The sequence below is a fragment of the Triturus cristatus genome, chromosome 4_2 (genome assembly GCF_964204655.1).
Source record: "Triturus cristatus chromosome 4_2, aTriCri1.1, whole genome shotgun sequence".
Classification (NCBI taxonomy): Eukaryota; Metazoa; Chordata; class Amphibia; order Caudata; family Salamandridae; genus Triturus; species Triturus cristatus.
In genome coordinates, this window is record NC_140586.1 from 111,840,450 (window position 1) to 111,865,636 (window position 25,187).

Consider the following 25,187-nt stretch of genomic DNA (forward strand, 5'->3'; position numbering starts at 1 on the left):
AAACTTTTTACCATATGAAATAACACTAGCAAACATTCGAGCATTATCTGAAGCCAACCTGCCCTTAACAAACCCAACTTGATCAGTCTTAACCAGAAATGGAATAATACTTTCAGGTCGAGAAGCAAGAATTTTGGCAAAAATTTTACAGTCATAGTTAATTAATGATATAGGGCGGTAGTTTTTACAAAGGGAGTGATCTTTATCAGGTTAAGGGATGTAAATTAGTAAGGCGTCCATAAAAGAACCAGAGGCTCTAGCTTCATCAATAAAGGAATTAAAAAGATCCAAAATTTTGGGAACAAATATGGAGGAAAAAGTAGAATAAAATTAAACAGACAGGCCATCTGGTCCTGGTGCTTTTGATTTTTTTAAAGATTTAATGGCATTAGTTATTTCTTGAACAGTAACCTCTCCCTCTAATGACTCAAATTCATCGGGCATGGAAGGAGGCGTGGGAAGGCCGGTAAAGAAAGTATTAAGATTTTGATTAGATGGATTTGTATCATCGGAGTAGAGTGATTGATAATATTCATGAAATACATTAGCAATATCTTCATCTGAGGATGCTAAACTTTTAGTGGATTCATTTAAAATAGGACCAATAGTTTTACGTTCAGATTTAATTTTCAGGTAATTGGCTAACATTTTACCAGCTTTATTTTGTCCTCCATGGTACTTGGATTTAATTTTAAGGAGTATATTACATGCTTGAACTGTAGCAAGTTTGTTAAGTTCAGATTTAGCCCTAATCAGCTCATGAAGAGCTAAAGACGATTAAGTAGTGAAATAATTATGTTCCAATAATTTGAGCTGATGTAACAGAACTGCATACTTATTTCGAAAAGTTTTCTTTTTATTTGCAACATATGAAATAGTGAAGGCACGAAAGGAAGCCTTGAAGGCATCCCAGTTATTGGAAATAGAGGTGGCAGAGGGAATATTGAGCTGAAAAAATTCATTAATAAACGCAGTGGCTTCTGCAATAAACACATTATCTGATAATAGAGAATTTTTAAGCTTCCAGCGGTTGAATTTTGAGGAGCTTAGGGAAAGGTCTGAGATAGTAAAAACTGGTGCATGGTCAGAGATAAAAATAGATCCAATCTCCGAAGATTGAATGGATGGGAGTAGGGATTTACTGACCAAAATGTAATCAATCCTGGAACGGGTTTGGTGAACATTTGAAAAAAAAGTAAACTTGAGAGAATCAGGATTATAGGTCTTCCAAGCATCATATAATGAACGAGAGGCAATGGCCGACTGGAATGCTTTGTGGGATTTATCAGGGTTAAACTTCTACTTAGATTGTCTGTCAGAAAAGGGGTCCATCCATTGGTTAAAATCTCCAGCAACAATAAAATTAGGACATTTAATGGAGGAAAGTAAAATCTTAATGTCATTCCAAAATTCGGGATCTGGTCTGACCGGGCCATAAATATTTAATAAGACCAGTTCTTTTTTTTGTATAACCACCCTGGCCATTGCCCATCGTCCAGCAGCATCATTTTGCGTAGATAGGATTTGTACAGACAATGACTTATGAAACAATATAGCAACACCCCCTCTTTTACTAGAAGCAGGAGAGTAAACAACTTGACCAACCCACTGTCTTTTTAACTTAAGTGATTCCACTTCATTACAATATCTTGAATAAAAGATACCTGAGAGTTTAGTTTAGATAAGTGAGAAAGTATCTTTTGACGTTTGACAGGGTTTCCAAGACCACGAACATTCCACGTAACAAAATTACACATGATAAGAGAGTGTGGGGGTAATACAAGGAAAACGGTGATACACCTCAAGGAAACATCTAGAAAGAAAAAAATACCACAAATGAGATATATAAATAAACACATGTTATAGAACAACAAACAGCACAAATGGACACATGCAATAGATTGAACAACATCAAATAGAGAGAACAGAAAAACAGAAAAATGATAAAAGAAAAAGAAGAAAAAAGGAATAGGCATAAAAGAAAGAAAAGATAGATCAAGGAAAGCCATCCAGATCTAAGCGAAAGCAACAATAACTGATGCATGGGGCGCAACAGTACCGACGAAAGATGGAGCGACAGAGAAAAGGTAAAAAAGAGTAGAAAATATGAGACAGACGAGTGAATATGATATAGAAAGGAGGCAGGGACTCAAGGGCGATAAGAAGAGCCAGTTGCAGAATTTATAGGGAGGGTTTGGAGAAAAGACCTCAATTTAAGAGGATCGTCAAAAGAACGTATGGAACCAACATGAGTAATTTTACATGAACAAGGATGGAGGATACCATATCGAATATTCAATTGTCTCATTTGAGGTCTAAGAGCCAAAAACTCTTTCCTTCGTGCATTAGTGGCGTTGGAGAGATCCTGTGATAGGAAGATGTTATGACCAGACCATTTGAGGTGACGTTTTGCTCTGGCAGCAGTAAGAACTCGCATTAAATCAGTAAATTCCAGAAACAACATAATGATTCCTCTAGGTTTGGAAGCACTAGGTTGAAGATGACCAAGACGATGAGCTCGTTGAATATTTAATGAGTGTTCCGGCGGAAGGTCTAAAAGTTCTGACAAAAATTTCTTCAGGAAGACAAGTAAATCTGGACCTTCAAAATTTTCTGGCAGGCCGTAAAGACGTAGGTTGTTGCGTCTATTACGATTTTCAAGGTCCTCAGTGTGAAGCTTAAGACGCTGAATTTCCTGTTCCAAAGACGGAATTTTAGTAGATACATCATGAAGATCACTAATGCGTTGTTCCATATCTAACACCTTGGCTTCCATGGTAATCCATATATCCTCTATTTGCTGAAGCTTCTCATTAGTCGTGGACATAAAAGATTTAAGTCCTCTCACCTCATCCAGAATGATGTCAAGCACAGGATTTTGAGAAGATAAGTGGGGTGGGGGGGGATAATTTTTGGCTCTCTTGGGTGTGGTACCTGAAGACGAGGCTTTAACAGAGATTGGAGCTTCATTAGCCATCTTGGAATGATTCGGAGGGCGAGAGGTGGTTTTTAAGAGAGATTTCAGTCTGCCCATAAGCTTTGTGAAGACACTTCAATAATTAATGAGGTTCACACACCAAAAAGAAAAAAAAAAGAAAAATTGCGACACTCTCCGTCAGCGCTCAAGTATCCATTAATATGAAACCAGGCGAAAAACGATGTAGCATTATGTGATGACAAATGCCATTTAACAAGAGACTAGGAGGTGTTGCAAGGTCAGAAGCTCAAAAGATACAGAGATGGGCATCATTCTGAATGACCATGCATTTTAAAAGAAAGAAATATGCAAGTTGATATGCATAATGATATTTGCTTGAGGAGAGACACGTGCATAACAGCACTAGCTGGGGCAGGACAGAAAAAAGGAAAAATACAGCTCCTTTGTTTTTAGAAAAAAAAATTACATGAGAAAGTCTTCTGCAATATATCAGGAAGAAGAAATGAAGATGTAACGGTGCCGCGCGTTCAATAATAGAAACACCAGTATTACCTTGAGGAGAGGAGAGGATATGCGGGCGACCGATGTAAAATGGCCGCTGTCACTCGCATTTTCTGAGGAGAAAACACCGCCGCTGCTGCTGGTTCGGCTAATGCATGTAAATCTGCATTTGAATCCCTCGCGGGAGGCAGAAAGCCGTCTGAAGTCCGTAAATTCGCTCCGCGTTCGAGCGGAACTCAAAGACGAGCCGCCATCTTCTTCGCGGCACGAGACCACGCCCCCATGGATCAATTTTTAAGTTAATAGGTAACTGCCATAATTGTGCCCGGTTAACACAGTCAAATGCCATTGAAATATCCATAAAGACAAGATACAGGGTTGACTGCTTGGCCACAGTATACTTCCCAATGATTAGGCTTAAATGTAGGCATTGCTCTACAGTCCCAATGTCACTTTTAAAACCATATTGACAGTCAGTTGACAGTTATTTAATACATTATTATCTTTAACACACTCCACTACTCTGTTGTACAGGACTCTCCCCAGAATCTTTGCTGGGTTATCAATCAAGGAAACAGGGCAGTAAAAGTTTGGTTCCACCCTATTTCCTTTTTTTAAAATTGGGACAATAGTCGAGGAAGTCTTAGAAGAAGTGATCTAGGAATAATTCAGACTGTTATCCACATTTTCAACAATGGGGCCCACAGCTTTACATTGTATTTGATGATGTTGATAGGGACACCATCAGGCCCTGGTGCTTTGCCACCTGCACTTTCGTTCTCTACTTCCTTCACGGCGAAAACCAAACAAGATGGGTCAGCCCCTTGTCATAGCCCCAGAGGGATCGGATTGACATCTGTGTAAATGTCTGCAAAATGTGACACCCACTCCTCCCCATTTATCTGACATCCGACTGTCATTCCTCCATGATCAAGGGAGTGCATGGTGGACACAGCATTCCAAAAGGTTTTGCTGTCTCGCGTATTATTAGTAACGGACAGCATGGTCCACAGCTGTGTGATAACTTCATCCCTTCTTATTTTACTGACTGCTTTATAGACCTTTCGTAAGGCAGTCACTAATGACGGTACCGGGACTCTGCATTTAAAGCCCCTCTTAACAGACGATTCGCGAGTGAACACACATGATCAAACCAGCGAGGGCTCTGAGAGACCGATGTGACGAGTACTAACAATTAAGATCTAATTTTGCCGCAAAAGACCACCAACAAGGAGACTGTTGATTCTCTGCTATCAGCCTATCAAGAGATTTTGAGGGATCAAGCAGCTCTCATCATAGCCTTAAATTATCTGTTTGTTTGTTTTTGGTTGGATAGACCTGGGGCATCAAGATAAGTTGCTCTGTCGGGCATTTCCAGGGTGACCTCAATTGTGGTCCCCAAATTCTGTACCAAGAATTGTACCATGTATCGGAAAATTCCTTAAATTGTTAGAGATAAAAACATGGTCAATAATGGAAGCACTATTCCTCTTTCTAAAGGTAGGCAAACCTTGCGTTTCATTCCCGTCCCTCTCCGGTGTGTTATAAAGATCAAGGGACGCAACAAAAGCCTGTAACTCCTTGCCCATTCATCCACTCTACCAGGGGCTGTTACCTCTCCCCCTGCCTTCTGATGTGGTAATCTAGCATTAAAATCACCCCTTAGACAAAGGTACAATTGCTTGCCCTGCTGTGATTATTTTGTACCTGTGCTGCAATAAATTAAAATAAACCTGGGAGGGGGGCATGGTCTCGCCAGGCATGGAGTAGGACGAGCGTTGCTCCTGCTCCGGGCTGCCGCAGCAATCATCAGCCTCGGAAAGCGGGGTGGTAGCGGAGATCGCGCCTGGAACGGCGCCCAAGTGGTGTGGACAGCAGAGGGCTCCCCCCGGAGGGCTTGGTGGTGACCGGGGACGACTGCGGGTGGTGCACCGCGCCGAGGGAGAGAGCCCTGGGGACTGCCGCGCGACCCGCCATTTTGAGTGCCTCCAGTCTGCGACCCCGGCGCCTGGCGATATACACGCGGGGGAGAACCTGCGACTACGAGCGGCGGGCAGAGGCTGCTGGGTGAGCCCTTTGTTGCTGCAGACCCCGAGTTGCTGGATTATCGACCCTAAAGCCCTGGGGGCGGAGCGGCGGCCGCCATCTTCCCCCCTACCCGGTCTTGGTGAAACGGGAGCTGCCGGGAGCGCTGAGACGCGGCTGCTGGCTGAGGAGGTGGCACCGACCAGTAAGTGGAGGCAGCAGCGGATGCGGCTGGGCGAAAGAGACTGGTAGACCCCGGCTGGGGACCCTGAACACTACCTGGCACTGTGGAGAGGGTGCGGGCCGCCATCTTGGGTCCTGGTTGCGGCGGAGGCCGGACAGCGAGGTCGTACACAGCGGCGGCTCCGGGGATGAGGTGGCCGGCGAGAACTGTCTGCCAGCGATCTGCTTGCTGTACGCTCTGCGCCTGGTGAGGAGGTGAGCTTTGCCCTGGGAAACCCTGCTCTTGCTCTTCGTCGCGGGGTGATAGACTGCTCCTAGACAGCGGAGGGCCTACTTACCTGTGCATCGCCGGTGGAAGTGACTGGGGGGGAGTTGACACAGGTGACTTGTGGGGGCCTGGGGCCCTGGAATGTGGCTAACGGCTGCTGCTCCCCCCGCTTCATAGTCTGGTCTGAGATTGGCAAGGAGGAGGTGGAGGGCCAGAGACAGCGTCTACAGCGAAGATACCTTCGGGACAGTGGGTCGCCCCCTGGGGGTGATCTGTGGTCCCTTCAGTTGCCAGCTGCGGCGCCTGGTTGGAGGTCTGACTTGCGGTGTGGTGGGCCCCGGCGAGGGGGCGCGTGACTTTGTGGTGCTCTTAGCCTGCATGGCCGGGGAACTGGGGTGCCTGTGTGGGCCTTGGAGCGCTGAGAGGGACTCGCTGCTGTGAGGTGTGGGGACTACCTTGAGGCGGGAGACGGGCCCCCCCGGCGAGAGAGTGGTCTTACTGGCCTTGAGCTCCTGGTCTTCCGCCTGGGTCCTCTACGTTCTGCTGCAGCCGCCCGGAGGAGGATTTGCCCTAGGGGAAGGGGGCACCCTTGAAGCATGACTCGCACGAAGCCAGGGAAGGAGCCGCCGGCGGCCTCCAGGGATGCCTCGGTCGTCGACCTCTGGAGCAAGTCGGGCGCTGCGCCGCCGGGCGTCACGCCGTCAGGGGCGGGAGGCTCTGCTGAGCCGGTCACTCAGTCCTTCATGGCGCTGTTCATGCAGGAGCTCAAGTCGGAAATTGGGTCACTTCGTACTGAAGTCCAGGCGTGTGTCAAGGACCTACGGAAGGATGTGGGGGAACTGGGAGCCCGCGTGGACGACATGGAGAAGACTCTGGACACTCGCACGGAGGATCAGGAACACTTATGGCAGCGACTGGCGACTCTGGAGGAACAGCATGTCGAGCTCCAGATTAAACAGGAGGACTTAGAAAACAGGGGGCGCCGAAACAACATACGCATCAGGGGTGTTCCACTTGGGGCGGAAGGCACTGACATCATGACGTTCGTGGCGGACCTGCTGCATGATGTTCATGGAGATGACGACGCCTCACCGCCCGCCTTGGATCGAGCGCATAGGGTCTCAGGACCGCCTGGGCGGCCTGGACTTATCCCCGACATCCTGACGCGGGTCCACTTCTTCGTCGAAAAGGAAGCAATCCTCAAAGCGGCTAGAGACAAGTCCGAACTACTCTACCAAGGCAAACCTATCCAGCTGTTCCAGGACTTGGCCCCCACGACTCTCCGACGCAGACGGGACTTCCGACCTGTCACTGACAAGCTGCGGGATCTTAACATACGCTACCAAGGGGGCCACCCCTTTGCCCTCATCTTTCAGTGGGAATCCAAGCGCCGGGTGCTGCGTTCCTACCGAGAGGTGGCCCAACTGCTTCACATTCAAGATTCCCCGCCGGCCAGCCCTTCGCGGCGGCCTGCGACTCTCAGAGTCCCGCTGAAGACGCAGTGGTCTACGGTGCGCCGCGCCCGCCATCCTTCCTCCCCTGATGGCAGCAGAACATCACGAGACAAACAGGATATTATACAACATATCAAGTCCCTGGAGGGTGGTTCGTCGCAGTCGGGCTCCCAGGCGTCTCCTCTCAAATGAGCTCCCACGAGCTGGGATTCGCCTATGCTCGCCTCGGAGGCCTTCCCCCTGAATGTCTTCGGCGCCCAACCTGGAGATGTGTTACTGCCTGCTTTTCGGCGCACCACCCACTCTGCTGCAGCGGCGGCCCGGAGTGGGCCTTTGGCGATTTGGTTTCATAGTCTGGCGATGACGGACCCCCATGCCTATCTCTGGGAGAGTGACATCTCCGGGACAGCTTGTGCCCTCGTGCCTGGCTACTCCCTAGACTGGAATAGGCTCTGTTGGCCATGTTGGCCGCCTACGTGTATTTGTTGTTCCGTCTGTTCTTTCCCACTCCCCCTCCTCCCCCCTCCTTTGGTACCCTCTTGGCGGGGGGGACACGCTAGCGCGTGGAAGATTTGTGTGGGCATAGCCGTTCGAGTGGACTTGGGATAATGGCCACTGATCCTAGCTGGAAGATCCTCTCCCTTAATGTAAAGGGGCTCAACTCACCCAACAAGCGCCGCCAAATATGGCGGTATTTGTTACTGCAGAACCCCGATATAATTTTCCTTCAGGAGACCCACCTTCTTAGGGCTGACGTGGCCCGTATGGCCCATCCACGCTTCCCTCGGCAGTTTTGGGCCTCAGCGGCCACTAAGACAGCTGGGGTGGCGATTCTTTGCAGGGCGGGGTTAGCTCAAGGGGCTAGGAAAGTGTTCAGCGATAGTGAGGGTCGGTTCTTGAAAGTCGAGATCAGGAGAGGACACCGCACGCTCACCCTCTGTACCGTCTATGCCCCCAACCAGGGTCAAGATGCCTTCTTACGCAAGCTGATTAGGGACCACCTTGAGCTGGTGAACATGGACCTTATAGTTGGAGGTGACTTCAACTTGGTGTGGGATGCGGAGCTGGATCGCTGTGGGGGCGCCTTCCATGGGGTAGGGGCTATGTCTGCGACTGTGAGGAATTCCCTGGGTGCTGTAAATCTGGTTGATATCTGGCGCTACCATTCACCGGGCTTGCGAGACTATACCTACTACTCGCACGCGCACCGCTCTTACTCTCATATAGACCTGCTGCTCGTCTCACACTCTTTGCTCAAAGACACCGTATCGGCGACGCATTCTACTATCACAATCTCTGACCATGTGCACGTGGAGTTGAATTTGCGAGAGCGCCTCACCCACCCTAAGCGGCCGTGTCGCTGGCGGTTCCCGGACCACGTCCTTCGAGACCCCGTGGATAGGGAGGAAGTCCGGGCCGCCATACTGGCTTACTTCGAAGCTAATGACCTCCCTGGGACCCTTCTTCCTCTTCTGTGGGATGCGTTCAAGGCTACCATACGAGACACCCTCACGGCTATCGCTGCTGCGAGAGCGCGTGAGGCACAGCTCTATGAGACCAAGCTTACATGGGAAGTCAAGACGCTCGAGATGATGGACCAAGGCCGTCCGCTGGCAGCGCACAAGCGACGCCTGGCCGTCCTCAGAGGCCAGCTTCGGGCGCATAGAACGAACAAAGAAGAGCGTGCTCTGCTGGCGCTTAAGCAGCGTTACTATACAGGAGGCGCCTGCGTACACGGGCGGCCAAGGCCCACATCGCAAAGCTGCAAAAGGCGGATGGTTCATGGGCCACCACAGAAAGGGCACAGCTCCAAATGTTTCGTGATTTCTACGCGACCTTATATACAGAGGACCCGCCGGCGGCGGATCTGATCTTGTCCACTCTGGGCGCCTGCAATTGGGAACCACTGAGCGAGCGCCAGTCCGGGCTCCTGGAGTCCTCCATCACTTTGGCAGAAATAGCTGACGCCCTTCGCGATCTTCCGTTGGGTAAGACGCCGGGCCCGGATGGGTTGCCAGTATCCTTCTATCGCGCCTTTTTGCCGCAATTACAACCCTACCTTCTCCGTCTTTTCAACTTGTTTGATGAGTTGGTTGGTCCCTCGACGGACATGGCAATGGCCGAGATAGCCCTCATCCCAAAACCTGGGAAAGATCATACTCTTTGCTCCTCTTATAGGCCTATCGCCCTGTTAAATACGGATCTCAAGCTGTACACAAAACTCCTGGCTAGACGGCTCAGTGTCCATCTGCCCAATCTTATAGAGCCAGATCAGGTGGGGTTTATCCAGCGTCGCCAAGGTGCGGACAATGTACGTCGCATAGCGCACATAGTGGGGAAGGCCAAACATTGGGACATCCCTGCCTGTTTGTTATCGCTTGATGCTGAAAAAGCGTTCGACCGGGTGGACTGGTCGTTCCTTCGTGCGGTCTTACGGAAGGTGGGTCTGGGCCCGAGGATGGTGGCGCGCATTATAGCTCCCTATATTTCACCGGTCGCTAGAGTGCGCGTAAATGGCCAGCTCACACAGCCCTTTTCCATCTGTAGGGGCACCCAACAGGGCTGTCCTCTGTCACCCCTGCTGTTCACCCTAGTGGTGGAACCTCTCGCTATCATGATACGTCGGTCCCCCGATGTCCGCGGTATCTCTCTTCGAGGGGTAGAACACAAGATCGCTCTTTTTGCGGACGACCTCCTTCTCACTCTCTCTGATCCGCTGCGTTCATTGCCGGCAGTGCACTTGCTGCTTCAGGATTACGAAAGCGCCTCTGGGCTCAAAATCAACCATACAAAATCCTGGGCCCTTAACATTACGATCCCGGACGAGGATCTTGCGTCGTTACAGGCCTGTGTGCCTTATCAATGGGCATCCCGGGCGGTGCGATACCTGGGCCTCAACTTGACCCCGGATCTGGCCACCTGGACGCAGGCTAACTGGCAGGAGTATAAGCTCTCTGTTTTGACCGACTTGCGCGCGTGGAAAGCTCTACCACTCTCTTGGCTTGGTCGCCTCAACACGGTAAAAATGTCTATCCTGCCGAAGATCCTTTATCTCTTTCAAACGCTACCGACCCCTATACCGGAGCACCTGATTCAGGGGCTCCAACGGGAGATTGTTGCTTTTATTTGGGGTGGAAAGAAACCGCGTTTCTCTACCAAGATTTTGATGCTTCCCTGGGATAGGGGCGGACTGGCCTGCCCAAACCTACTTCACTATTATTGGGCGTCGCATCTCCGCTATGTACTGGAATGGGGAGCATGGGGAGAGTGAAAAGGTGTGGTTCCACATGGATCGGGCTGTCACCTGCCGCCCATTGTGGGATCACGCCTGGCTACCTCGAGAGGCGCGCCACCGCAGCGCCTACTTGGCTGTCCCTACAAAAACGGTCCTTGAGATCTGGGACAGGGTGGCAGTTCGCAAGGGCCTTACCACCTTCCCGTCCCCTCACACCCCCATTGCACGCAATCCGCAGTTCCCCCCGGCGTGTCGTACGCCCTATTTCGCCAACTGGACAGAAACCGGTTGCAGGACGATAGGGAACCTATTTACAGGAGGGACCTTTAAATCCTTTCCTCAATGCCAGCAAGAATTTGGGCTTACGGGAAAGGACAAATTCCAGTACATCCAGCTTCGTCATTGGATTCAGGACTTCTCCCTGTCGCAGGCGGCCACGCGGCCCTACACCCCATTCGAACAGCTAGCGCGTACCTTCGGCACCTATAAGGGGCTGATCTCCCGCATCTATAAGGTGCTGCAGCACGCACTGCGCCTAGATCCCCACCCATACGAACTGCGATGGCAAAACGTTCCCGGCTCAGGTGTTACTTCCTCTCAGTGGGCAAGGCTTTGGAGAGACATCCCTAAAGCACTACATAGCATCCCCCAACAGGAGTCAGCTTACAAGGTAATGACCCAATGGTATTACACCCCCGCTCGCCTCCATAAGATGTTTCCCAGGACATCTCCCCTATGCTGGCGATGCACTCAGGCGTTGGGAGACTTCATACATATTTGGTGGGCGTGCCCCCTCTTGGCCCTCTACTGGAAGGAGGTTCTCAGCCATATCAAAAGGGTTCTGGGGTACCCCCTGCCTGAGGACCCGCTAGTGGTCATCCTAGGCCTTAGACCAGAGACTGTACGAGCTATGACGGGTCGTGACCGGCACCTTAGCCTCCACATGCTGTGCGCTGCCAAACAGACGGTGGCGATATACTGGAAGAAACCCGAAACGCCCTCCATCAATGTATGGTTTACCCGCCTGTGGCATGTGGTGGCGATGGAATCGCTCACGGCACGCCTCCAATTTCGAGATACCCAGTTTAGGAAACTTTGGAAGCCCTTGGTGAATCATTTGGGGCGCCTGGAGCACGTTAGATTGCAGCCACCACGGCTCCGGGCCCTTAAGCTCTTTGACGATGAGTTACGCCCAGTGGACCCAGGGGGTTTCTGGGGTACTGCGGACAATCGGTAGGGTGCACCAGATACTGCCACATCCCTCGGGGGGTGGGGGTACCCTGTCTCTGAAAAGATGGGCCCACGGTCATCCCCAGATAGCGATAGTGTGACCCGCCTTCCTCCTCCCCGCCTGGCCCCCCCCTTCCTACCCCAGTCTCTCACCTCTCTCTCTCCCTTGTTCCCGGCCTGCCTCAGATGGTTGACTGCCGTATGATTATCCTTTGACTCAGGGAGTGTAGCGAAGGGCTCGCCCAACGCCATGCCAAGGTAAAACTGGATTGCCCTACTGCCTGTCTTTTTATTGCCATGTCTAGCCTAATAGCTGGTGGGTCACTCTATGCCCTGTAAGTAATTGACGAACGATTTGGTGCTTCCATATGACTCTGCACCTGCCACTGTGGCCTGCTCAGGGGTACCTCTGTTGTCGCACTTGTGTGATGTTGTTTAGCTTCAGTATCGATCAGGTTAGATATAGAGCGTTTGGGGCGGAGGACCCTGTCTAAATGGGCGATTGTACCTAGACCTGTTCTGGGGGTATTATATGGCTTCATGGTCTCCTAGACCTCTGCATTTTGTTATCTGTGTTCTTTGGCTGCCGGCCCATGTGGTTGTAGGCGAACAAGCTGTGTATTGGCTACGGTGGGACCCTTAAAAATTCAATAAAAAGTTGTTTTACAAAAATAAACCTGAGAATTAGGAACGTATTGAAAGTCATTAGTGTGAAAATTAATAAACAATATGGACAAAGTCCCTTTGAACAAGACTGCTTGAAAGTCCGTTCCAGGTGTCTCTACCATTACTGCAGAACCTCCATTTAACAAACTGAGCCGAATGGAGAGCCCCCTCCCCCCCACTCCCCCCCCCCATGCCCGACATTCGTGCTGCCGGAAGGCTAAAGCACAAATAGCCATCTTAGGGGCATATTATCAACGGCCAGCGATAATTATCGCTGGCCGCTCATAGCGATAGAAAAATTATCGCCAGCTATCGCTGAATATTATCGCCATAATAACGCTATATTTACAACGCATAGCGCTATGGAGATAATATTTCAGCGATAGCGGTGTTTTCAATGGAACATCGCTGGTTTTCCAGCGATGTTCTATTGAAAACAGTGATAACATTGCTGATAGGACCATGTGGTCCTATCAGCATAATCCATATCCCATTTAAAATATGCCTTAGTCAGGAATTTAACAGGTGTTAAATTCCTGAGTTAAGGTTGAGGTAGCGCGATTTTTTTATCACTGCACCTCCTTGTTAATATCGCGAAGCTGCCTTCACGATATTAACATGTGTTGTTTTCACAGCCACGCCTCTTTTGCATCTCATTAGCGATACGAGGCGAGGCTATGAAAAAACGGGCTCTACATCAAGGAAACACGCGCTAGCGTGTCCTTGATGATATTGCGATATAATTATCGCCGCTTTTCGCCCAAAACAGAAGACAGTCTTTGAGCCACTGATTATCTCCAGCATCTGCACATTCAAAAGATTTCTACCACATTCAGGGTGCATAAAATTAAATATGACACAGCCCCCTTCAATTTTTTTCCTTGAAGGGCCAATCCAACCAACCCTGCACGCCATAATGATTTTCCGGCTCTCTGCAGGGTTAAAATTCTCGTGTAGGCTGAGCCAATGTGTGACCTTATTGTTTAGTTCATCCCAAGGCTTCGACTGCTTTTCCTTTTGCGGTGGCACTCCAGCCATGTTTCAAACATATGGGCAGCATTTGGGAGGCAGGTTTATGGATGTAGAGTTAAACTTTATCCCCCTTCCTGAGTGATCATAAGCTCTATTTGGTCTGGGGGTGTATCTTTATTGTTAACCCTAGGCAGTTTCACTCTCCCCATTGCAAGAACTTTGTGTTGTTAACACAGGAACTGAGCAGGGGGGGTGGGGTTGATGGTGTAGCCAAAATGTGATGTGGGCCCTGATTTTTAAACAATTCCACGCCTACGAATAATGCAGACCTGTTACTAGGTGCCACCCCAGGCCCGTGGTGTCGGTCGAGGGGACCATATCACAGTGCAAATGTTCGAAATGGTGGCCAGCTGGGTCTCAATTGCTTCCACGAGCTTTATTACAGGTTGAATGTTCTCGTCAAATACCGAAGCAAAACACTTTTTGGTACTTCTCAATAATAAGAAGTGGATCTATGTGATGTGAATTTAAGCCCTCTTGCTCCCGTACCGCTGCTGGCTTTGGCTTACTCCGTGAAGTGTGCAAGGCATATTTTTACACTTAGTTGCTGGTTCAGCTGGGAAAATAAGGCTGTTTGCTATGGGGTAGATGGGAAGTAGTGAAGGTGGCTCCGGATCAATAGTGTTAATACTTGATCCCGCCGGAGAACCAGAGCAATGTGGCGATATAGTTAATCTTACCATAGAGGTGCTAGCTGTACTTGATGCATCAAATGCCTCAGCCACAGCACCACCTTGTTAGCCTCTCACGCATGATCCCTGCCCAAGTGACATCCTCCGTTCCATAAGAGCTATTTTATTTAGAACTCAACCATGCACTGTTATGTTATGGAATTTTGTAAAGCGCGCAGCTGCCCCAGCAATGGGGCATCCCAGGGCTATAATGCAACTGTCATAAGCAAACCAGAAAACACACATAAAGCAGTTATGCGGGGAAGAGGTGAGTTTGATGGATTTACGGAAGAGAGAATGATTTCGGATTTTTCTGAAATGTGCGGGAATGGAGTTCCAAATCTCTGGGGCAAGGCCAAGGAGAGCCTGGGTCGCCACATTTTGTACACTTTGTAGATGCAGTATCTCTGCTCTATTTGCCCAAATTTATAGGGAGCTAACATAGTCCTGTTTGGAGAGTACTGTGGCCCGAATGATCACCCGACAGTGGGTAGGATCGAAGAAACCCAGAAGAGGTTTAAGCCCAAGTAGGAGCCCGAAGCATACCCCGGCTACTACCTTAATCTGGGTCTGAAAAATAAGGGCGGACTCTGTCCAGACTCCCAGATTTTTTTACTGCCAGTTCAGTGGCCGGCGGGAGACCCAGAGAGGATGGCCACCAATGATCACTCCACAGATGGATGTCCTTGCCCACCAACAAGATCTCCGATGTGTTGGCATTGAGTTGGAGACAGTTGGCCGTCATCCAATCTGCAATGGTGGTTAGATCTTCCGTAAATGTAAGTGCATCCTGCCCAGAGTCGTCAGATAGTGCTACCACCAGCTGTGTGTCATCCGCGTAAGATACCACAGCTAATCCTCTGTTCCTGGCTACTGCTGCCAGAGTTTGGTTATAGATGTTAGAAAGGGTTGGGCTTAGAGCCGAACCCTATGGAACGCCTTGGTGGACAGCATGTACCTGGGAGCAGAAGGGAGGGACAGACACCTGGAAGGTACGCTCTGCTAGGAAGGAGGTGAGCCAGCCTAGGGCAGAGCCACCAACAACAATGTCCTCCAAGCGCTGCAGCAGGATCTGATGGGACACAGTGTCGAACGCAGCACTCAGATCCAGTCAAATTAAAGCTGAGGAGCGACCGACATCTAACTTGCCCCTCAGATGTTCTGTCACAGCCAGAACGGCAGACTCAGTGCTGTGACGAGGGAGGAAGCAATTCTGAGATGGGTTGAGCAGATTGTTATCTTCTAAAAACTTCGTGAGAGTGGCATTGATGTGGGCTTCGGTGATCGTGGAGACGAACGGGAGGAGGGAGATAGGGTGGAAGCTATGTGGTTTGGACGTATCCAGCGTGGGCTTCTTTAACAGAGGAACCACCTTCGCATATTTCCATGTGGTGGGAACCACCGCGGAGGACAGAGATAGATTGATGAGTTTTCAAAATGGTAAAAGAAGTTGAGGTAAAAATTTCTGGAATTGGTCCGGTTTGAGGGGGGTCTGCAGGGGATCTTGTTTTAAGTTTATTATAGATCAGCCGCTTCACTTCTTGAACGATCACCGGGAAAACAGAGAGTACCGGGGCATCGCAGGACTGCAGGGAGGGGCTGGCCCTAGTCTCAGTGTGGTGGAAGGATTTATAGATGTCCTCGACCTTCTTGATAAAGAAGGCAGCAAGGCTGGCGCATTGCTGATTGGAGGAAGGAGGGGTGGCTTGAGGTTGCCCTGAGGATTTAAGGTCAGCAGGATTACTGCTAAGTCTGATTTTATTGGCATAGTAGGCAGATGTTTCCTTCTGGATAGCTCTATGGTAGTTCTTGATGGCTGCACTATATTGTGTTTTCAGGATAGGGTCATAGTCCTGCCTCAATGCCCATTCCAGCCTTTTAAAGCTTTTCCGGATTGAGGCTAGGTTCTCATTGTACCATGGGCTGGACTGGGTATTATGGCTCTGAGACTACCTGGTGGAAATGAGAGAGTCGAGGGAGTGTGTCAGCCACTCAGAAAGGATATTCTCCGCCGCATCTGGGTTATTGGGGAGGCTGGGCATTTAACTCAGGAGGAGAGTGCGGATCTGCTTGGAGTCGAGTTTATGCCAGGGGCTCCTTAAAACTGATTTACGCGGTGTAACCTGAAGAGAACCCACTCCCAATAGTGACAAGGTTACCAAATAATGGTCAGACCAGCTCATAGGGATAGGTGGTTTAACTATGAGAGAGGGCAGGTTAGAAAGAACCAGGTCCAGTAGGTGTCCCGCAGAATGAGTACATCCCGGGACGCGCTGGATCAATTGCAAGACAGCAACACCCGCAAAAAAATTGCTAATTTCACAGTCATGACTGGCATCCAAGTGTAAATTGAGATCTCTAATTAGCTGGTCTGATGGCGAGTATACCAGAGGTTGCAATAAGCGCACCCCTGAACTCCTTAGATGGCCCCGGAGGGCAATAAATTAGGAGCCCAGATAGCGTGAAATTAGCGCTCAGGAGAATCCTAAAACGTGCACACTCACAACCCACCAGGGCCTCTTTGATTAGGGTGCACGTGTATCCAGTTTTAAAGATGATTGCGATACCACCACCCAGGCCCCTCTGTTGAGTGTCACAATGCTTTAACCTTGAGGCATGGCTAAGCCAGTTTCCGCCTCTGTGTTGTCAGTGAGCCATGTCTCAGTAAGAAAGAGAATATCTGGTGCCTCATCATAAAGTAAATCAAATACTTCAGCCAAGTGCTTTACTAGGTAGCAGCAATTTAAACTGAAATTTTTGATAAAGTGCAGGGAAGGGGAAGAAGAGACAGCGTTAGCTAGAGAGCAAAAACCGCACTGAATGCAGCAAAAGGGACCTGGCAGTGAGGCACAAATGCCTAATGGCCAGTAGTTCATTTTAGGAGTATATATTTTTTGTGACGACCAGACCGGCAGCACGTCTGGCGTCGTCCAGAGACGGACGGGCGCAGATGGGCTTGCCTTTGGTGTGCCAGTGGCGCCCACTGGGCGCATCTGCTGCACATCCACGCCATGGCAGGCATTAAATGGCCGGGGGCACAACTGGCTCCTCCCGGTAGAGCTTCTGATTGGTTGAAAACAGCCAATCAGAGCTCAGCCTGTCTGTGAAGTGCGGAAGCGAGAAAATGTGCCAAAACAAAAGAAAAACACCTCACAAAGACTAAAATCAGCGAGGTGAATTTAAAATATACAGGGTAAAGCAGCATCAGCGCGCATTAGATAGCGTGCTCAGAACAGTTAGACAAAATTACCTGTCCACGTCACAGTAGGTATTAAATGGCCGGGGGCCACAACTGGCTCCTCCCGGTGGTCTAGCTTCTGATTGGTTGAAAAGAGCCAATCAGAGTTCAGCCTGTCAGTGAAGTGCGGAAGAGAGAAAATGTGCCAAAGCACATGAAAAACACGACACAAAGACTAAAATCAGCGAGGTGAGTTTAAAATATTCAGGGTAAAGCAGCCTCAGCGCACGTTAGATAGCGTGCTCAGAACAGTTAGACAAAATCACCTGTCCATGCCACGGCATCATTTAACGGCCGGGGGGGGGGTCACAACTGGCCTCCCCTGGTCGAGCTTCTGATTGGTTGAAAAGAGTCAATCAGAGCTTAGCCTGTCCGTGAAGTGTGGAAGAGAGAGAAAATGCGCCAAAACATATGAAAAACACAACACAAAGACTAAAATCAGCGAGGTGAGTTTAAAATATACAGGGTAAAGCAGCATCAATGCCCGTTAGATAGCGTGCTCAGAACGGGTAGACAAAATAGTGTAAATACTAGCAGAGTGTCAACACTAGATGGTTTGTGTGAGGCCTTATGTGAAGGGTCGGAGCTTCCAACGACCTTACGCTTCCCCATACTTAACTAAGAGCAAGAGAAGGTATTATAATTCTTAATATATGCAAGGGTTACAGAAGACCAGAGAGCAAGTATCCCACAGCACTGTTTCAGGGGGTGGACCAGCCCATCCTTGTCTGGAGCTGGATGGGCACAGGCAGGTCCGCTATCTGCCCGGGCTGTGCCCGGGCAGGACCCACATGTGCCCCAAGCTGCGGGACTCCTCAGCTCGATTTATGGCTCCTCCTGAAAGGGCTGCAGTAAAGGATGCTGAGGAATGCAGCATCACACCCCAGCAGGAAACAGCAGAACACAGCAGCAAAGTTCAAGGCACCTACGCAGCGGGACACCTCAGCTCAATTTATGGCTCCTCCTAAGGGGGCTGCAGCAAAGGACGCTGAGGAATATAGTATACCACACAGCAGTAAAGTTCGAGGCACCCACACAGCGAGATGACTCAGCTCAATTTATGGCTCCTCCTGAAAGGGCTGCAGCAAAGGACGCTGGAGGATGTAGTCTCCCACCCCCGCTGGAGGCAGCAAAACCCGGCAGCAAAGTTCGAACCACCCCGACCCTCAAGTCACTTCAACGACAGCCCTTTCGGTTGAAGCACATCACCATGCTTCCACTAAGTAACTTCCCAGTCAACACCCTCTCTCTGGAGCCGCGGCGAGGCAGTGTCCTGGTGAGGAGGTACCCTTGATATTTGTGTGACTATAGGTACCCCTTACCTCCCGTTTTGAAGGCTCATGGGGCATTATCTGGGCGATATAAGAAACCCATTCAGCAATATACCTACTGGGGTATGGTATACTGTGCATGTTAAATTTATGTGCACCACTTAGTTTGCATTATATGTAAATACACAGTTGTTTTTATTTGAGTGTAGAAGGGATCTCTTCTAGGTCCTGATGAGAAGCCAGGGGAGGACTTCGAAACATGTCGACACAGGAGACACTGCTACGAGCAAAATGGGATGATTATATCCTGTGTGGTAGTGGCGCTGACTAGGTACGATAGATATTAAATGAACAAAGTAATTCAATAGGTGCTCGGGCAAGAGACAAATCATCCAACACCTCCCAATTAGGATCAAAGATCAATGAACCATTTTACAACCTGTCCCAGCACGCATTCTTATTATTTAAGACAGGTAAACAACTTGACTGTCCATGAAAATACATAAGAAACAAGAATGATTTTAATGTATTTCTTGTAGAGACTCCAGCTGACACGTGTTTCGATGTTCGGGACAAGATACCCGCGACTTCCTCAGGGCTTTCACACGGCACAAAAGTCTTACAAATGGCAATAGTTCCGTCCCAACCAAATCAGGCAGGGTAACGCAGATAATTTCTTAAAGAGATTCCAATCTATCACAAATATCTAAATCGCAAGAAACAAAGTCAGGTCGTGCTCAAAAAGTGGGCTTCTATATTTGAATCCCCACGACGAGATGAAAGTAAACAGCATCAGGTTCCAGGGAGCCGCGGCGAGGCAGTGCAGGCACCGTGGTCCACCACACTGTCACTAATCGTCCAAGGGTTGCACACGTTTGTGGCTCCTCTCGTCCCCGCGGGAACTGACCCGCTCCGGATTCATTCCTTTCCGCTGCTGATCACGCATCAACTCCGCGACCGCAGCTCTGATTCCAGCTCCACTATCAATTGGGTAAGCTTCGTCTGGTACTTGTGCGCTCCAATTTCACCCCGCGTTACACAGCCGGTAACCTCCTGCCTTTTCATTCCCTAGGCTTTATTCCGTTCCTCCCCTTGAATCGGTTGCCCTTCCTGTGATGTTTCGTTAATTCATTTCCCTTCGGTGAGTCTCCGTAATACCTTTCTGCCCTTCAATTGCCTTTGTGTCCTTCCATATCTACCTCTCACTTTTCCCTCCCTCTTTTTCCACAGTACCCCGAGGGAGAGCATTCTCCTCTCACCTGTCACTGTGGTATCCATCCAAAGCTGAACACCCCGTTTCCTCACCTGTGCTTTCTCTCCATGCGCAAGGTAGGCTTCCAGTTCTTGCCTGTCCTACCACTACCCCCTCCCTGCTTTCTCCTTTTCTCTTTTTCTCCTTTTCTTTTTTCCCCCCCTTTCTCCCCCCCCCCTTTCTTCTTCCCTTTTATCCCACTACACCGCCCCCACCCCCCTTCCCTATCTTTCCTTTTCATTTCCCCTCCCTCTCCTCTCCTCTCTCCTCCTGTCCACCGCTCTGATCCCGAAATTGTTTTTTACAGAGCACTCTCAATTTAGGCGACCCAGGTCCTGATGATGATCCTAAATTGACAGGATCGAAACGCCGTCGACCACTATCCACCAGCCTAAACGTCCTTGGCGCACACAAACCTGGTTCATTGGAATAATGAAAAATACCAATTATACTATTGAGTAAATTGTTATATGAACCTTGCATTGTATATATTGCTTCTTTTGCACCGCCCGCTGTGGTTTGTTCACGTTGTCACATGCGCCGTTGTTTCACTAGCACGAGCACTTTGTACACCTTCTCCACTAAGGGTTGCCTGAGTATTTATACCCTGTTGTGCTCTTATCACTGCATTTCTTTTGATCTTCTAAATATATGACGCCTATTGGCGCTTTGAAAGAACAACCTTAAGTCTCCTCTCTTTTGTTCTTTGTAATGTCTTGTACATACCTTTCTAAATAATTCCAATATATCCTGCTGAGATATTGTCGAATTTACACTTGGTAATACAAAGACATAATTTCTTCCTCTGGCCACACTGTCTCCGCTACTAATCGATTGAAGGAGAATAAGTATGTTACCAAATCTTTCTTTCCTTGCTTGAGTTCCAAAAGCTCCTTATCTGCACTAAAGGTGGTAGCTCTCCTATCAAATAACCTTCCGAACTCACACCGAAATGCATTCCAATCTGACAACACAGAATTGTCATTCTTGACTAATGGTACAGCACAATTTGCTGTATCCCCGCTAGATAGGAAATAGCAAATGCAACTCTAAAATGGTTACGGGTCCTCTGAATATCTCTCAGGTGTGGCTAACAGTATAGGGGGGAACATGCACCTGTATCTATGCTGCTAATGATGTAATATCAAAGGGATTTCTGATTTGTATATCTAGTCTCTCCTTAAGTGCAGCGGTTTCTGCCTTAGAGGTTATTAACTCCTGCTGCATCAGGGCTAATGCCTGCATTGTGTCATCTAAGGTAGCCATCTCTGTGCAACACCCTGATCAGGAAGAGTATATGTTTGTGCTTGCGTAATTCTGTCGGATTCTTCACACAAGACTCCTCAGAATCAGAATGAAGCACAAAGGTGTCCACCTCCTGTTCGCCCCAACTCTGAGAATAATCACACACAGAGCATAAGGGTGAGAAGGCGAGGGAAAAGGTAGTGGGAATAGGAACAGCAGGGAATTGAACCTGTAGGGAACAAGAAAATACACATTAATACTGTGCATAAATTACTACTCTCAGTTATGTCTCGCTTATACACAATGTACACCTTATGATACAAGGCAGACCAAACTTCTGGGATTTCCACAGAACACACCAATTCCTTAAATAATGTATTCCTTGCTGATGCCTGTAAGTAGAAGAACAAAAAGAATCAAATCCTTCCCTACCTCCAAACACCCACAGTCCACAACACATATAATGTTGGAAACAAGTTTGACCAATAATCACACATACCTCATACAACACAAAATAGAGCAAAAGAAAAAGGTAGAACAAAAAATAGACTAGTGAAGCCTTGTAAAGAAAAACTTCTTCTGTACATTGTGCAATCCTTGTTTAAAATAAGAGTATCGTAGCCCTCCCCTAATCTTCACGTTTACCCTTGAATGCTAATCCAAGAGGAGGTAAACTCCCAAGAGTTTCAAAACAAAGTTGAGGCAAAAGCGAATGTATCAATAAAGAGAAACATAAATCCAAAAGTACAAGGGTTGTAGGGCAAGAACAGTACTTCCTACCTGGAAGTTGTTCCCTCCACCATAATCGTGTAGAACTATCGCCCCTTGTATCCGAGTGATACCCACATGCAAGCAGTATCTCCACTGATACTACTTCCAGTATGCAAATCAGAAATGCTTCCGTTCTCGCGTTTCCTTTGCAGGAAACTAAACTGAACACAAAGAAATTAGAGAGCAGCCATCCGAGGCCAACTCTCCAGCACTGGAGCCCTCCGAGGTTCCAGACCAAGTAAATGCGGTGCTTCCGTTTCTGCGCTTCCTTTGCGGGAAATGAAACGGAACACAAAGAAATTAGAGGGCAGCCCTCCGAGGCCGACTCTCCAGCACTGGAGCCCTCAGAGGCTCCAGACCAAGTAAATGCGGTGCTTCCGTTTCCGCGCTTCCTGTGTGGGAAATGAAATGGAACACAAAGAATTTAGAGAGCAGCCCTGCAAGGCCGACTTTCCATCACTGGAGCGCTCCGAGGCTCCGGACTCAGTAAATGCGGATGACTCCGCTAGAGGAACGATTCACGCACAGTGTTCCCCCTTACCTTAAGGCAGTAAGGCAGAAAGAACAATTACGGTGCAGGCACTCTTTCCTTCAGCCAAGGGAGACTTCCTGATGGACTCCGTTAACTCCTGTTACTCACAAAGAGGGATGGGATGCTACTACACACAGGAGGGAAAGAAGGTGTGTGTGAACAGGGAATCTTTTCTTTTAAAGACGAGAACCCTCACTCACCCAAGGGTGACATGCTTCATCATTGGGTCCCCTCTTGCACACTGCAACCGCAAGGTATACAGTGTGGGCTACAATTCTCAAAAAAATAAGAGAGGAGCGTGAGGTGTTTTATGAGGATGCCAACTTAGGCAGGGGGAGTAAGGGGCAGAGTGTAAATCAGAAGAAAATGTGTATATGTAAAACTAGCTACTGGGTGACAAAATTCAATTTACTGTTAGTCCCCATCAGCTAGGATTAAAACGAGGTGATATAGGATTGAAATAATATCCTAATTATTAGTGGTCGACATGTTTCTGCCAGGTGACTACTAGTTTGCGGCATTCATCAGGACATCTCAATATTATCACTCTGCTTCAAGAACAATAAATCAATGAAGTAAAAACCATACTCAATGATATGGTGGTTGTGACAACAGAACCAGCTGCAGTCCGGTCCAGTGTCTCTGAAGAATAAAGATAATCAACAAATTCATTATCATTTCCAAAACATCATAGACTCCCAACACACACCAACTCAAACACCACACACGTGATTTTGTGTTACACACTTGATTAAAAGGGACAAACAAATGTTTAGGTAGGTTTTCAAGTAACTCACCTAAAAGGTAATATTAATTTACCTCTACCTTTAAAGGAATGATGCCTCAGTTAACTCCTGTCATCAGGACGCGACACAATCGGAATAAGAATTACGCATGGAAAACGTTGTGCGTCATTGACTTTTATCCCGTGAACCTCCAGCCAGATGGCTTCATGGGATTTGTAGTGTTTTTCCCATTATTTTGCATAAGGAATGCCCTGGAGCTTGCGGTTTCCTGACAGCAACAGAGGGTTTGTGGAGTTCTCTCCTCAAGAAATGTAATTTTTTTTTACATAAGGTGCATTTTACTACACATTTTTCAATAGCGACTCTTGTCCAATCATTGAATGGATGGAGATCGGAGACTGGTCTGCATCGCTCCATGAATAAATTGTTGTATGGTGAGGAATAAGTGGATGAATTAATTCAAGAATGTATGACAATGAATATGGGCTTTAGCTATGTGAAACAAATGGGCTCAATGCTCTGACCAAGAGTGGGTGTTGTGGCCTTCAATGTTAGCTTCCAGATTAAAACATCACCCTCGCCAAAACATTTACCGCCAATGCTTATGAAACATTCATTGCCTGGGTGTATTTAACACAGTGCACTGATGTAATACTTCAAAGGACTAAACACAAAGCATTAAGCTTTGATCTAAAAAAACAAAGAGAACAAATTAAGCATGTAATGGTTGAATTGGATATAAATCTTCCCTTACTTTCGGTTTCCACTTCACCACATTGTGTGATATAGGCAATTACTTTTTTCATTGTACCTCCTTTTCCTACATCGTCACATGAGACCACTGTAAAACAATCACATTGGGGTGAGTGCAGCACAAAAGCAAAAGACTATGGGGCATATCAACAACAACCGGCGATAATTATCGCTCAGCGCTCTTAGCGTGAGGATAATTATCGCCGGATAGCGTGAATTTTTATCGCTGAGATAGCGTGCTATTAGCAACGCTTATCTCAATAGCGATAAAAATCTACACGCTAACAGGTTAACGTGAGATTATCGCTGGAAACCCAGCGATAATCACACGTTACCTTGTTGATAGGGACAGGCAAACCTAGCCATGATATCCTCCTTCCATAGGATATCATGGCTAAGTCTGAAAATTAGCAGACGTAAAAAAGCAGCGTTAACCGCGGTTAGCGCTGCTTTTTTTGTCTCTAACAGGGTTAGCGACATTCTTGATAATAGGAGAAATGTCGCTTAGCGACATTTCTCCTATTATTTTACTCTGGAACGCCCCCTTTGCATCTCATTAGAGATGCAAGGGGAAGCGTAGAGTAAAAGGGTGCTAACATGCAAATTTGCGTGTTAGCACCCTGTTGTTGATAGGGCGCTAGTTTTATCTCTGCTTTTTTGGCTTTTAAAGCCAAAAAAGCAGAGATAAAGCCCTTGTTGATATGCCCCTATTATCTTACTCTATCTATAGTAACACCGTAGGGCCACATAGAGGGGGCAAAAGACAGCTTTCCTCTTGGTTGAATAATAGCATTGTTGTCACGGTGGTCACAGGGCATACATTTTATTTTATTTTTAGAGTTTTCTATAGCGCGAACCAGACCAAGGGTAGTGTATCAGAGCGCTTTACATAGAGAGCAGAGTGCGAATAGAACATTTAGCAAAGCATAGCATACAGAGTATCAACATATTATTAACAAAGTTCGGCATGTTGCAGCAGTGAGGATTGATCAGAGCAATAAGAACAGGTTCGAGATCGCGTAAGTCATAGAATCGAAGGTATAATTAATGGGAGAGTAGAGGCAAGTTTCAGGTTGTAGAACTGGTATGGTGCCTGTGCGGATTTAAGGGAGGAATTTGCTCATCAGGAATGATTTTGCTTCCCTTTTGAATAGAGGTGTAGAGGAGATTTTTCTG